The following is a 12,897-nucleotide window of genomic DNA, read 5'->3' as shown; positions in this document are numbered from 1 at the left end:
CAGTTGCCTAACAGTCTCCCACAACCAGGGAAGCACAGGGATGAATCTTAACCACAGACTCTACACATCAGTTACGCAACTGACGTTGTAAGACCTAAAGTATGAGATTCACTTCCCACCAACAGCAAACCTTCCCGAACTGATGTTGTACATACTAAGGTCCGAGATTCTCTTCCGAGCACCAGAAACCCTACCGCAAAGTCTCACGCCCTGCTGGCTAAGCAATGTAGCCCACCAGTGCCTACAACAACTTCTCGATGAGTCGACATGCCATCAACGACAACTGCCGCACTCAATCCACAGGCAGCATCATACCAATCTGGCTCCCAGGCACCACAAGGTAACCGCGCCCAGCCTACACAGCAGAGTGACACTCGATCATCGTCCCCAGTATGAGAGAACGATATCCTCCATAAGTACTGGGAGGAAGACTACAACCCGTTGTTGACTTACAACCCGAACCCACCCTACGAGAATCCAGGGGAGAACCCTCTACGTCACGGGTGGGCAAACTACGGCCCGCGGGCCACATCCGGCCCGTTGGTCTGTCCAATGCGGCCCGCCCCTGAAAAAAATAGCTGCCATTGGTCTGTCCGATCCGGCCCGCCCTGAAAAAAAATCGCTGGGCGTGGCGTATTGCCCTGTGCCGCGTGGCCCCAAAGCTGCAAAACAGTGCGGAGCAATCTAGGGGTAGGAAAGAAAATAAATTTGCAAAGGCCTCGGCTGGTAGTTCGAAATCACCTTCGAGTGCGACCTCTCTGAAGGTGAGTCCCCGCTGATCCCCTTTTTTTTCCAGGGCTTCCAGGCTTAAACTTTGCAAAGGCAAAGCTTGCAGGCTGGAGCGTCTTCCCGCCAAGGAGGCGGAAGGGTTCCACCGGCGGGCAGGGCGGGCTGCTTGGAGCCATCTAAAGCTAGGCCGCTGCTGGTGGAGCCTTGCCCTGCCTTGGTGCCCCGTTTCCCGGCTTGGCGGTCCTGCTCGGGCGGCACTTTAAAAAGCCTGCTCCAGCACCCGAGCAACTTCCCAGCAACTTTCCACTTCGTTTTAACTTGCGGGCGCTCGCCTGGCCCCGACCGCGGGCGGAGGGAAGCCCGCGGGCGGGCGAGCAGGCGGGCTGCTTGGAGGAGCGACCCAGCGGCGCTCCGGGCTTCCCCTTCGCCATGCGGCTTGGGGCAAGGCGCGGCGCCAGCAGTTAAAGCGAAGCCGAGCTGCTGGGAAGTTGCTTGGTTTTCCGGGCTTCCAGGGCTTTGCAAAGGCAAAGTTTGCAGGCTGGAGCGTCTTCCTGCCGAGGCGGGAAGGGTTCCGCCCGGCGGGTGGGGCGGGCTGCTTGGAGTGGGCTGCTGTGCGGCTCGGGCGCGAGGCGCCCTGAGTTAAAACGAAGCCGAAAGTTGCTGGGAAGTTGCTCGGGTTTCAGGGGCTTCAGGGCTTTGCAAAGGCAAAGTTTGCAGGCTGGGCGTCTTCCCACCGAGGAGTGGGAAGGGTTCCGCCGGGCGGGTGGGCGGGCTGCTTAAACTTTGCTCAGGCGGCACTTTAAAAGCCTGCTCCCAGCACCCAAGCAACTTCCCAGCAACTTTTTCGCGGGCACTCGCGCCTCCACCCCAGCCGCACGGCAGCCCGCTCCAAGCAGCCCGCCCGCCGCCGGCGGGCAGACCTCCCGCTCCTCGGCGGGAAGACGCCTCCCGCCTGCAAACTTTGCCTTTGCAAAGCCCTGGAAGCCCGAGCCCGAGCAACTTCCCAGCAACTTTCGGCTTCCTTTTACACGCGTGGTGCTCGCGCCTGGCCCCAAGCCGCGCGGCGGAGGGGAGTCCGGCGGGCGGGCGGGCGGACTGCTTGGAGGTGGCTCGGGCTTCCCCTCCACCAGGCACAAGCGCCTGCGAGTTAAAAGGAAGCTGAAAGTTGCTGGGAAGTTGCTTGGTTTCCGGGCTTCCAGGCTTAAACTTTGCAAAGGCAAAGTTTGCAGGCTGGAAGCGTCTTCCCGCCGAGGAGCATGAAGGGTTCCGTCCGGCGGGCAGGCGGGCTGCTTAAACTTTGCTCGGGCGGCACTTTAAAGCCTGCTCCCAGCACCCGAGCAACTTCCCAGCAACTTTTGGCTTCCTTTTAACTCGCGGGCACTCGCGCCTGGCCCCGAGCCGCGCGGCAGAGGGGAAGCCCAGCGGGCGGGCGGGCTGCTTGGAGGAGGCGACCGGCGGTGCTCCGGCAGCAGCAACAGGCAGTTTCACCTGGGCTCCGCTCAGGTGTCTGGCTGGGGCTGTCAGGAGTTGCTACCGCCGGCACAGCTCCATGTGGCTCCAGTCCCGCGTTGCCTTGGGAAGGAAAAGGCAAAACCAGGAGCCACTGAGCCTGAACCTCCAGTGCCGCTGCTCCGTTGCAAAGCACTGCCGCGGCTCTTTTTGCCTTTCCCTTCCCGAGGCAACGCGGGACTGGAGCTGCGCGAGCCGCGCCGGCGGTAGCAACTCCTGACTCAGGGGCCTCCGAGGGGAGGAAGGGAGGAGAAGGGGGGAAGGGGGCGTTCCCCAAAAATCTTGTGCTGACCCGGCCCGTCTGTCAAATTTTAAAAGTCAATGCGGCCCCCGAGCCAAAAGTTTGCCCACCCCTGCTCTACGTCAATACTTCCCCCCAATTCAGCAAATACTGAAGATTACTGGAGAAACTTGGCTGTACACAGTGGAAAGCTAAATTTGCATGCCAACGGAGTTCATAGATTCTCTGACAAGCCAGGCAGCAAGTATCTAGTATGGAAGAAACTTTTCCTGTGCCCCATTCAGGCAGCACACCTGAACCCCGATGAAATAATCGGACACTTGATAGCATGGCTAGGGCCACAGTCTGCCAAAATACCGAGGGCACTTTATGCATCCCACTTAGACAACCCAGCTGCTGCCCTACGGTTATCATGGAAAAGGCTTGACAAACTGTATGGTGCCCCATGAGTTAGGGCGTTCAGGCAAAAGTGAGAGAAACTCCCCCAACCCATCGAGGGTCAAATTAGTGACCAATCAAGATTACAGATGTGGCCACGTGACATAAACTACATTTCCCAGGATACCTTTAACTACATTTACCATGATGCATTCCCTTAAGGGGACAGCTCAAAATTCCTAAGTAACTATCCAATTCCCATAGAGTGGCTGGGACAGCACACTTCCAATTGGCAAAGGTGAATTTTGGAAAATTTAGTACTTGAGCACGTAGGTGGCACTGCACAATATGGTGGTTTTTAGGGTGCATTGCATGCTTGCTACACAAAGTGGCACAAAAGGAGGTGTTGTTGCTGAGTCTGAAGATGTGAGAGCAAAACGCAGGTTTGCCTGTTAGTGTTGCTTGCTCGGTCTGGAACAGGGGTCGCCAACCTTTTGGACCTCAGGGACCACCAAACTCATAATTTTAGATTCCAGGGACCACTAACTGGTTCTGTGGGTGTGGCCTAATTTGTGGGTGTGGCGTGGTGGTCATGTGACTGGCTGGGCATGGCTTCTATGTAAATATTATAAATATTTATATAAATATTGAATTTTTTATTAAAAAAGAGCAACTTTTACCCAAAATCAGGCAAAGCAGGCAGGCAGATTGAGTTACTCACAGAATCACAGATTCATTCAGAAATCTATCTATCTGCTATTGGCTAGCTCAGTCTGTCACATAAAATTTCTTGCAAGCAAATTCATAAAATTTACTAGCAAGAAAACTCACAAAATTAACTCACAACACACCATGTATGTAAATATAGAATTTTTTTTTAAAAAAAAACAACTTTTATGCAAAATCAGGCAAAGCAGGCAGATTGAGTTGCTCATAGAATCATTCAGTGATCTATCTATCTGCCATCAGCTAGCTCAGTCTCTCAAATTTGCTTGCCATGAGTCTGCACTGAATTTGCTTGCAAGCAAACCTTCAGTCCTAAGGGAGGTTCGGCTTTTCTTAGCTAGAAAGCAAGAAATCCAACCATTTCCTGCTTCCTAGCTAATCTAAATCTCCCAACACAGCAGAACAGATCATGGTCGGAAAAAGGAAAAATAGCAACTTAGCAGACAAGTTTGTCGGGTAAGGAGTGAGTGGGCGGGGAGGATTCCTGTGGGCCATGTGGGCTGAGCAGCGTTGTGTTTCTGCGCAGCCTGGATTAATTGCTTTGGAGGGGTGCTCTGGGGGTGAGATTTCTCTGCAGCCCACCAAAATTTTCTCACGGTCCACCAGTTGGCGACCACTGTTTTAGACCACAAGAAGAGATTACTTTGAGTTCCTTCATCTGCATTTGAAAAGGAGTTTGTAGGTAGTAACTGGGGAGAGACAGGGTAGATGGGTAAAACCTGGTTCCTCCCTTTGTTTTACAAATTGGTTCTTTCTGAGTTAGGAGTTGTAATTTGAGACACAGCACTTCTTTCGCTGAAGAGAAAAAGGGGGTGAATTTGCTTCTTCCTGCCGACACGATGCTAGGTTTGAGGAACAAAGGAATAGCATGCACATTTACCCTTGGCTTCAAAATATCTTTGTCTTTATCTTTACTTTATCTTTATCCAGGAATCAAGATTATTATCTTCCTACTATTCTGCCTGTCCTGTACAAATACTGTACAAATACTGTACAAAGGCAGATAGATAAACTCCACAAAGCATCCACACAAAGTCTTTTTTATTGGTTCATCGGGCATCCCATCAATTCACATTTATGATGAGGTTCTTCTTAATGTCCAATCCTTTGCATATCTGAATTGTGGTGTAGGAAGATAATAAGGTCTCAACCCCATGATGATGATGATTGAAGCAGCTGCATGGTAATGGTTTCAGGCAAGAGTGAGGGAGACTCCCCCAACCCAACAAGGGTCAATTTAGTGACCAATCAGGATTACAGATGTAACCACATGACATGGACTACATTTCCCAGGATACCTTTGTTGAGGTAATTCCCCGTTAGAATGAGCGCATACAGGGAGACGTAATTGAAGTAGTGTTTGAATAATACACACACAGCATACAGATACACTGTACAGTAAATGTAGGGTTTTACTTTCAATAAAGGTTTAAGCAAAGTTCAAAATAGGCAGTCCAAAGTCATTCACAGGTTAAATCAGTCAGTTTTCAATCCAGGGATAATCCAGTAACAAAGTCCAGTGTCAAAAACAGTTCAGTATCAGACTTGCATCAAATCCAGTAATATCAGTCAATTAACAGAAATGGAGGAACGGCAATACTTTCCAACAGAAGGAAATAGAGATTCACTCACTTCACTGAGACTCTTCTGAGACTAACGCTAAACAACCCAGGTTTCTGGCTCCATCTTATGGCCTTTTGAGAAACCACACCTAATTACAGTTTTGCATTTTCTTAAATATACAGTTTTAAAATGTTTATCCTGGTTTATATATTTCTAACCCAAATACCTGTTAGGTGACTTATATTCCTAACAACCTTAACTACATTTACCATGATGCATTCCCTTAAGGGGACAGCTCACAAATCCTAACTAACTATCCCAAATCCCATTAACTCTAAACTGTCTGGACAGCAGAGTAAGGTCTTTATAACTGGCAGATGCCTCGGGTATAGCTTAATCTCTTACAAATATAATTCAGTTGTCATTGCTTTAAAAAAACATTTTGTAGTTAAGTGTAAACTAACTTCTAATGGCAATGTATCAATAGTGTAATTAGTAATATCATCAAAGTAAACAATAAAAATATCTGCTATTTGATAGCAAACTTTGCTAGATAAGAGTTGTTACTAAATCTCACCAGTCTGCTTATCAGTGCTAAAAATAACAATTAATATTGTTTTGTCTGTCAGATTGCACTGGCTTTTGGTAACCTTAAGAGTGTGGCTGTGCTGAAAACCTGTATTATGAAGAAAGTGCCAGTTTAAGCAATTTTGTAATAAAGTCCTAATAAATTTTATTTATGTTCAAATCAGTACCTAAAATGCAGAGAAAAACAACTTTTTAGAGTTACATCCTATTGCTTGATATTTTTTCCTGAAAGTGATATACATACTCATATTTTTGCAAATATATAATTGGAAGAATACATATACCTCCAACCCTCCAGCAAGCAATGCCGAAAATGAACATAGAGAATAAACCTAATGTAAGGCAATCAGCTGCCACCTAATTTTTGAATCTTTCTAAACAAAATTAAGCTAGTAAAAGTGTTAAACTGCCTTGTGCAACTGAGCTGACCCACACCCTCATGATGATTGCAGACATGTGGCACATCCATGCAACAGTATGTTTGTCTGGGCATCTCCAGAGGAACTACTCTGAGCATATGCAAAGCACGTCCTTGTTATGTGTCTGACATGCCCTGAATATCTATTCTAGGCAAGCCCAGACAAATTCTACCAAGGTAAATAAATATCACTGAATAGATGTAGCCCTTGATTTACAACTTAGTGACTGTTCAAAGTTACAACGGCACTGAAAAAGTGACTTATGACCATTTTTCACACAACCATTGCAGCAACCCTGTAGTCACATGATCAAAATTCAGATGCTTGGCAACTGACTCATGTTTGTGATAACTGTTGTGTCCCAGGATGATGTGATTACCTTTTGTGATTTTCTGACAAGCAAGTTAGATTCACATAACCATGCTCCTAACTTAACAACTATGGTGATTCAGTTAACACCTGTGGCAAGAAAGGTTGTAAAATGGGGCAAAAATCACTTAAGAATATTTTGCTTAGCAACAAAAAATTTGGGCTCAATTATGGTCATACATAAGGACTACCTGTAAAAGGGATCTGGGGCAAAGATCTGGGCATGAACTTTTTTCAAACAGCAGTACGGGTGTTTTTGTTTGATGTAAAATGGATCTCTGACGCTCTAAAGTGAAGGGATGGTAAGAGAAAGATGATCCACACTCCTGAACCAAGGAGCAATTTTGAGTAGAAGGCACAGAATGGAATTATGGTGTAGGTTCTGTAACTGGCATATTTCATCCAACTATGAACAGATTTGAGGAACAAGATGTGTAAAAGTGTTATTATGATTTTGCTGAAGTTCTGTATTTTTCTCTTTCATCCAGACTTGTGATGCAAAAAAGCACAAACGTGAGGTGGAGGATTTTCTGGAGGTTCCTCAGGCTGTATAATCATTACTATGGAATCAAAAACATTAAGAGCTTCCTGACTGAATGTTATTTAGGTGAATTCTGTCACACCACCTACCTGTGGCTGCTAATACCACTGTGGTGTATGCCTAAAGCAAAGGTGTCATTTAGCAGATGGGAAAGGGACAAAATTGAATAAATTCAAGTTGTTTTGCTATTCTGCCTCCAAAGACATACAGTGCTGACAAAGGATTGTACGAATAAGGTATAATGTAGCACATGCCAGATCTATGGCTTTAATCCCTACAAAATCTGTAGGGGTTAAAAGAAATGTGGAAAATGAAAACATTGCAATGCATGTATTTATGTTTTCTGAATCAGTCACCTCTGCCAGAAGTAGGGCATTGTTGCGATTTTTAACATCAACATAAGAAATTATATCTATGTCATGGATGTGCAGGAGAAAGGGAATAATGAAGAGGTGATGAGATTCTTCAAGCTGATCCTAGAACAGATCCAAGCTGAACATTTGACTCAGGGATGATAAACCACTATAATACACTCTAAAGATTCTGTTTGTGTTCTGCCCCTTAAGTTAAGCAAACTGCCCAAGGCTTTGGGTTTTCATTTTCAAGGCTGTCTGGAGTCTTACCTCCCCCCGCCCCCCAGGTAATTCAATACAAAGGCCAATTGAGATTTGTATGGATCCACTCCTTGTTGTCAAGTATTATGGACCTGGTGCCATGAGGCACAATGAAAGAATTTCTTAGGTGGTACATTGCTAACACAGGTACAGAGCTTAAATTGAAAAGGGTTTTGGCTTAATACTTGCAGCTAAGATATGGAGAGAATGAGAGAGGCTTGTCATTAATTTTAGGGAGGAAGTCATTAAAATGACTTAGTGCAAATTTCTCACAGACAGGGCAGAGTCTGTCCTTCCTAAGGAGACTCAGATTTGCTATACTGCATTGAGGTATGTTATTCTGAGATCTGTCTGAGTGGCCCAGTACCCTCTTAGGTATTTGGAGAAAGAACAATCAAATTAGCATGACTTCCACTGAATCACAAAAACAAAATTCCACCTCTTTCAAACAACAATTGATATAAATAAGGTCTTATAAGGAGAACCTGGATATTCTACACCCTTGTGAGGGGGTGAAAAGCATGTAGGTAATTATTTTTTGGATGATTTTTCTGTCAGTTGCACTCCCATGGCTTTTGAGTTTAACTAGGTTTTTTGCCTCCCAACAGTTGCCCCATCTGTTATTGTGAAAATAATTTCAGTGACATGCTTAATTTAACAGATGAGGTTCTATACAATCTCAGTAGGGTTAAAGAGTACCTCAAGTGTCAGAGTTACAACATACACAGCAACTGGGAACACAAAGAGGATGCCAAGTTGGTGACTGATGTTTCCTTGAAGCACTTTGTAATTGGGAAAAAGCTCCTGAGCCCCTGGAACTCACAAGATGATCTATTTTTGGTAGTAGAACAAATGCTACCTGGTTGTACTACATGCCAAAAGCAGGAGAATAAACCTTGCACTCTAATGTTGTATCCTTACATGTTGTATCCATCTGTGAACAGAATAAAGGAGGTCCTCAATTAACCTATCAAAGCTTGGGGGACATCTATCTTTTGGGGGGACTTGCTAAAGTTAAAATGTTCCTGCTGAGGAGCATCTAATTCAAAGCTTTATCTACCAAATCAGAGTTTAAGATACATTGATTTTCCATGCACCTTACATACAAGATACCATTTTATGTAGCTGCAGTGAAATGAGGTCCCACTTTGAAACATAATCTAAATGTTGCTTTAGAGAAAGGATACTTCATTGCCAAATCTAGAAAATTGGGCCTTTTGAAATAGAGACAAGTACCCTATTTTCAAAATATATCAAATATATACACCTCAGTGAAAGCAAGAAGCTTGTGGGTACCCTGACTGATGCAAGATAGATTAGGATGAAGACTGATATTTTCCAGTTTTGGAAAAGAAAGTCGGCATCAGCTTAGATGTCCACATTTCAAAGTGAATTCTGCCAAAAACAGAATGATAAATTAAACTTACCATAGGGGAAGTTTAGACAGAGCACCAACAATGCGACCATGACCATAGTGGCACAATCTAAAGAATTGTTCAAATATCTTACTATGAAGTAATGTCTAGTATTAGTAATGACTTACTATGAAGTGTCAACTCATGTTGAGTTTTTTGACATAAAGATAGCAATCATGTCATGAAAAACTGCCAAACATCACTCCACCAAATCCTCATAAAATAATGCAGTCATTGCCTGCTGCATTACAGGACTACCTGAATTGCCTATACAGATAGTCCTTGACTTACAACAGTTCATTAAATAACTGTACACTTGACCAGTAAAGAATTCTATGCTATGCTATGCTATGCTATGCTATGCTATGCTATGCTATGCTATGCTATGTTACAACGGCACTGAAAAAAAGTGGTTTATGACTATTTTTCACATTTATGACTATTAGAGCATCCACATGGTCACACGATTTACATTAGGATGTTTGACAATTGTCTCACAATTATGACAATTGCAGTGTCCCGGGGTATTAGGATCATCTTTTGCGGCCTTCTGACAAGCAAAGTCAATTGGGAAGCCAGAGTCACTTACCAGGTTACTAATTTAATAACTGCAGTCATTCACTTTACAATTGCAGCAAGAAATGTTGTAAAATGGGGCAAAACTCATGTAACACATGTCTCATTTAACAACACAAATTTTGGGCCCAATTGTGGTTGTAGGTTGAGGACTATCTGTAGTCTAGTCCTGGAGAAATATTTTGAATCAAACAATAGAGAACATGGGGGGTTGATGTTGCCTATATTACAGACATCTAAGTATTATTTACATTCCTCAAAATATGTTTTCCTAAGATAAGAAAATGAAATTGATCACTCTGATTTCCAAATACTGGGGAGAAGATACAAGAAGATAGGCTCAAGATCCAGATGGATCTTGACAGACTAGAACACTGGGCCCTATCTAACAAAATGAAATTCAATGTAGAGAAAAGTAAAGTCCTACACTTAGGCAAGAAAAACCAAAAGTACACATATAGACTGGGTGAAACCAGGGTCAATAGCAGTAACTGTGAGAGGGATCTTGGAGTCTTAGTGGACAACCAGCTAAATATGAGCCAGCAGTGTGCAGCAGCAGCCAAAAAAGCTAATGCAATCCTAAGTTGTATTAACAGAGGGATATAATCAAGATCAAGGGAAGTACTAATACCACTCTATAAAGCCTTAGTAAGACCACACCTAGAGTACTGAATCCAGTTTTGGTCACCACATTATAAAAAAGATGTTGAGGCTCTAGAAAAAGTACAGAGAAGAGCAACTTGGATGGTTAGGGGACTGGAGACTAAAACATACGATGAACAGTTGCAGGAACTGGGCTTGGCTAGTCTAGTAAAGAGAAGGACCAGGGGAGACATGATAGCGGTCTTCCAATATTTGAGGGGCTGCCACAGGGAGGAAGGGGTCAAGCTATTTTCTAAAGCGCCTGTAGGCCAGACAAGGAATAATGGATGGAAACTGAACAAGGAGAGATTTAACCTGGAAACAAGGAGAAACTTTCTGACAGTGAGAACAATGAACCAATGGAACAGCTTGCCCTCGGAAGTTGTGGGAGCGCCATCAGTTGAGACTTTCAAGAAGAGATTGGACTGCCATTTGTCAGAAATGGTGTAGGGTCTCCCGCTTGGGTGGGGGGTTGGACTAGATGATCTACAAGGTCCCTTCCAACTCTGATTATCTGTATTATAAAGAGGATTGTTCTATTGCCTTTGTGAGGACTGTATCTTACTTACACAGTATTTTTAAAAAGAGTTCCAAGGTGCCATCTCAACCCTCTTTTGTTAAATACAGCAGGCACTAATCTGGAAGCTATAAACTGAGAACAGCCTCTTTCCAGCTGACTGGCCTCATGTTTGTACCATGAAATAGAAGGGGAAAGAATAGTGGCTCTTGAAGAAAGTACACAAAAATTGGAGGATCTTTAGAAGTGTGTGGAAAGTCTGGAGCAAAATAGAAGGGCATTTAATGCAATGTTAATAATGATCTGATGGGGGCCGTGGCAGAAACAATCCTGAATATGCTAAAAAGAAATCTTAAAGCTTCTCAGTTCTGAATCTTAAAGAAAAGAAATGGGCCATTAAAATGTTGAGTGCTAAAAAGTCCTCCCTCAAAAAGAAGCATCACATCATGGAAGCTTCTTTGGGGCCTTATTAAGTGGTGCAATTCAGCTGCTGAGCAGTCTGTTTCCTGAATATGTCATGGGCCATAACTGAGAAAATAATCTGGTGCCATCAAATGGAATAACCATACACAAAAATGCCTACTTTAGGTCAATGGCCACTAAGCGACTGGATGATGAGATGTACGCCATTCTTTGAAGAGCAGACTTCTCTGGAAATAACAACATTAAACTCTATAATTGTTTGCTGCAAGGGTTCCTAGGACTGACCAGATAAAGTGAGTGTGAAAAAGATAAAGTGACTCTCATTTACTCCCCTTTCAGCTAGAGGAGCTCCCAAGTTAACCACATCTAACAGTTCCCAGGATTACTATCAGCAACATGGACATGACAGTGGAAGAGATCATAAGTGGCATAAATAGATTGCAGAAGAATGCTGAACTGTTGTTGAACAAAATGAAGCACCATAGGGTTATTACAATGTGGGACAATAATAGCTATTTGTTATATAAGAGTATGTTGATTCCTGGTGCTTGTCAGGTGCAAAGGATCAGGATTATACATTAAGTTAGAGTTCAAAAATTTATTGCTCAAGCTTGCACAAGAATCTAGTCAACTAGTTCAGTACTAAATTGGTGCCAAATATGATCAACAGAATTCAAGAAAGGTGCAAGGATCATTTGTAGCAATGTAATGATTCTAAGCTTATAACACACTTAATTCCACTCCCTACTTATGCTAGCTCTTCTCCTACAGGATTAATGTTCAAGACTTGGTGAATAAGGTAGCCCACAACTGTAGCCTTACCAAGAGAAAACTTAAAGGTTTGAGTAAATGTATGAATATTACGGCTGAAATGAATGTTCCAGCATTGGGGTGCCTTCTGCATCTGTTAAAGATCACAAGGAAAAGCTGAAAGGGTTGCAGCAGTTGTAATCCAGATACAACTACTACCAATCCAGACTTACAACTACTTATTTCACAACCCAGACATCTCTGTTTATTGACACCTCTTTCAGACCCCAGATGCTAAATCCTAAAAATATATTCATGTTGAATGAATGCAAAACACAATGGAAAAATGTTTAAGACCATTACTTTGCAATAAAACAGGCACCCCTGCATTCATTAATACCAGATACATATTAAGGCTCCTGTGTAATCATTATAGACTTCCACGATCCCTTCCAACGCTTATTCCGTATTCTTTATGTACTGTTTTACCATTTGATTTTTTAAAAAAATATTGTCCTCAAATACAATTTTAAAATCTCTTCCTAAGATATCTCTTTAAACTGGTTCAGGAGAAAAACACACACAGACCTGCACCTAAGGTGTTGCCTTTATCACTAGCGAAATGAGAGCGCCCTTTGTAAATTAGTACAGTATGTGTTATTCCTACTGGGGACGTCACCACTCAGCCACACAGCCATGCCTTTTAAATCTTCTGCAGCGACTTTGTGGCATTATGTTGGTGTTTCCACTGTTATATTTCCTCCCACTGGCAAAGTGGTGGGCACAAAAGTGGCAAACAACCAATATTCTCATCTCATCCCATCTCATCCCATCCCTCACCTGCCTTTAGTGCTGCTGCTTTTGCTTTTTTGTAATGGGTGCTACAAAAAAGTGAGT

General features: G+C 43.7%; 1 long non-coding RNA gene across 2 annotated transcripts in view; it reads left to right on the top strand.

The window, feature by feature from the left end:
• The window catches only part of LOC148132358 (uncharacterized), a 62,602-nt gene extending 54,018 nt beyond the window's left edge, over nucleotides 1–8,584 (top strand). Inside the window, exons 1-3 of one of the 2 annotated variants that reach the window (XR_015747893.1) lie at nucleotides 312–340; nucleotides 6,187–7,918; nucleotides 8,042–8,584. This is a non-coding gene — a long non-coding RNA (uncharacterized LOC148132358). Of the gene's footprint in view, nucleotides 1–311; nucleotides 341–6,186; nucleotides 7,919–8,041 lie in introns of those variants that run through there. The other variant, XR_015747892.1, reaches the window with a different exon arrangement.
• The last annotated feature ends 4,313 nt before the right edge of the window (nucleotides 8,585–12,897 follow it).

The sequence above is a fragment of the Notechis scutatus genome, chromosome 2, assembly GCF_049901735.1.
Source record: "Notechis scutatus isolate UNSWTSFEM ecotype Mainland chromosome 2, rNotScu1.2, whole genome shotgun sequence".
In the NCBI taxonomy this organism is placed as follows: Eukaryota; Metazoa; Chordata; class Lepidosauria; order Squamata; family Elapidae; genus Notechis; species Notechis scutatus.
Note: the sequence above shows the minus strand (reverse complement) of the source record. Positions and strands in the feature narration are given on the sequence as shown.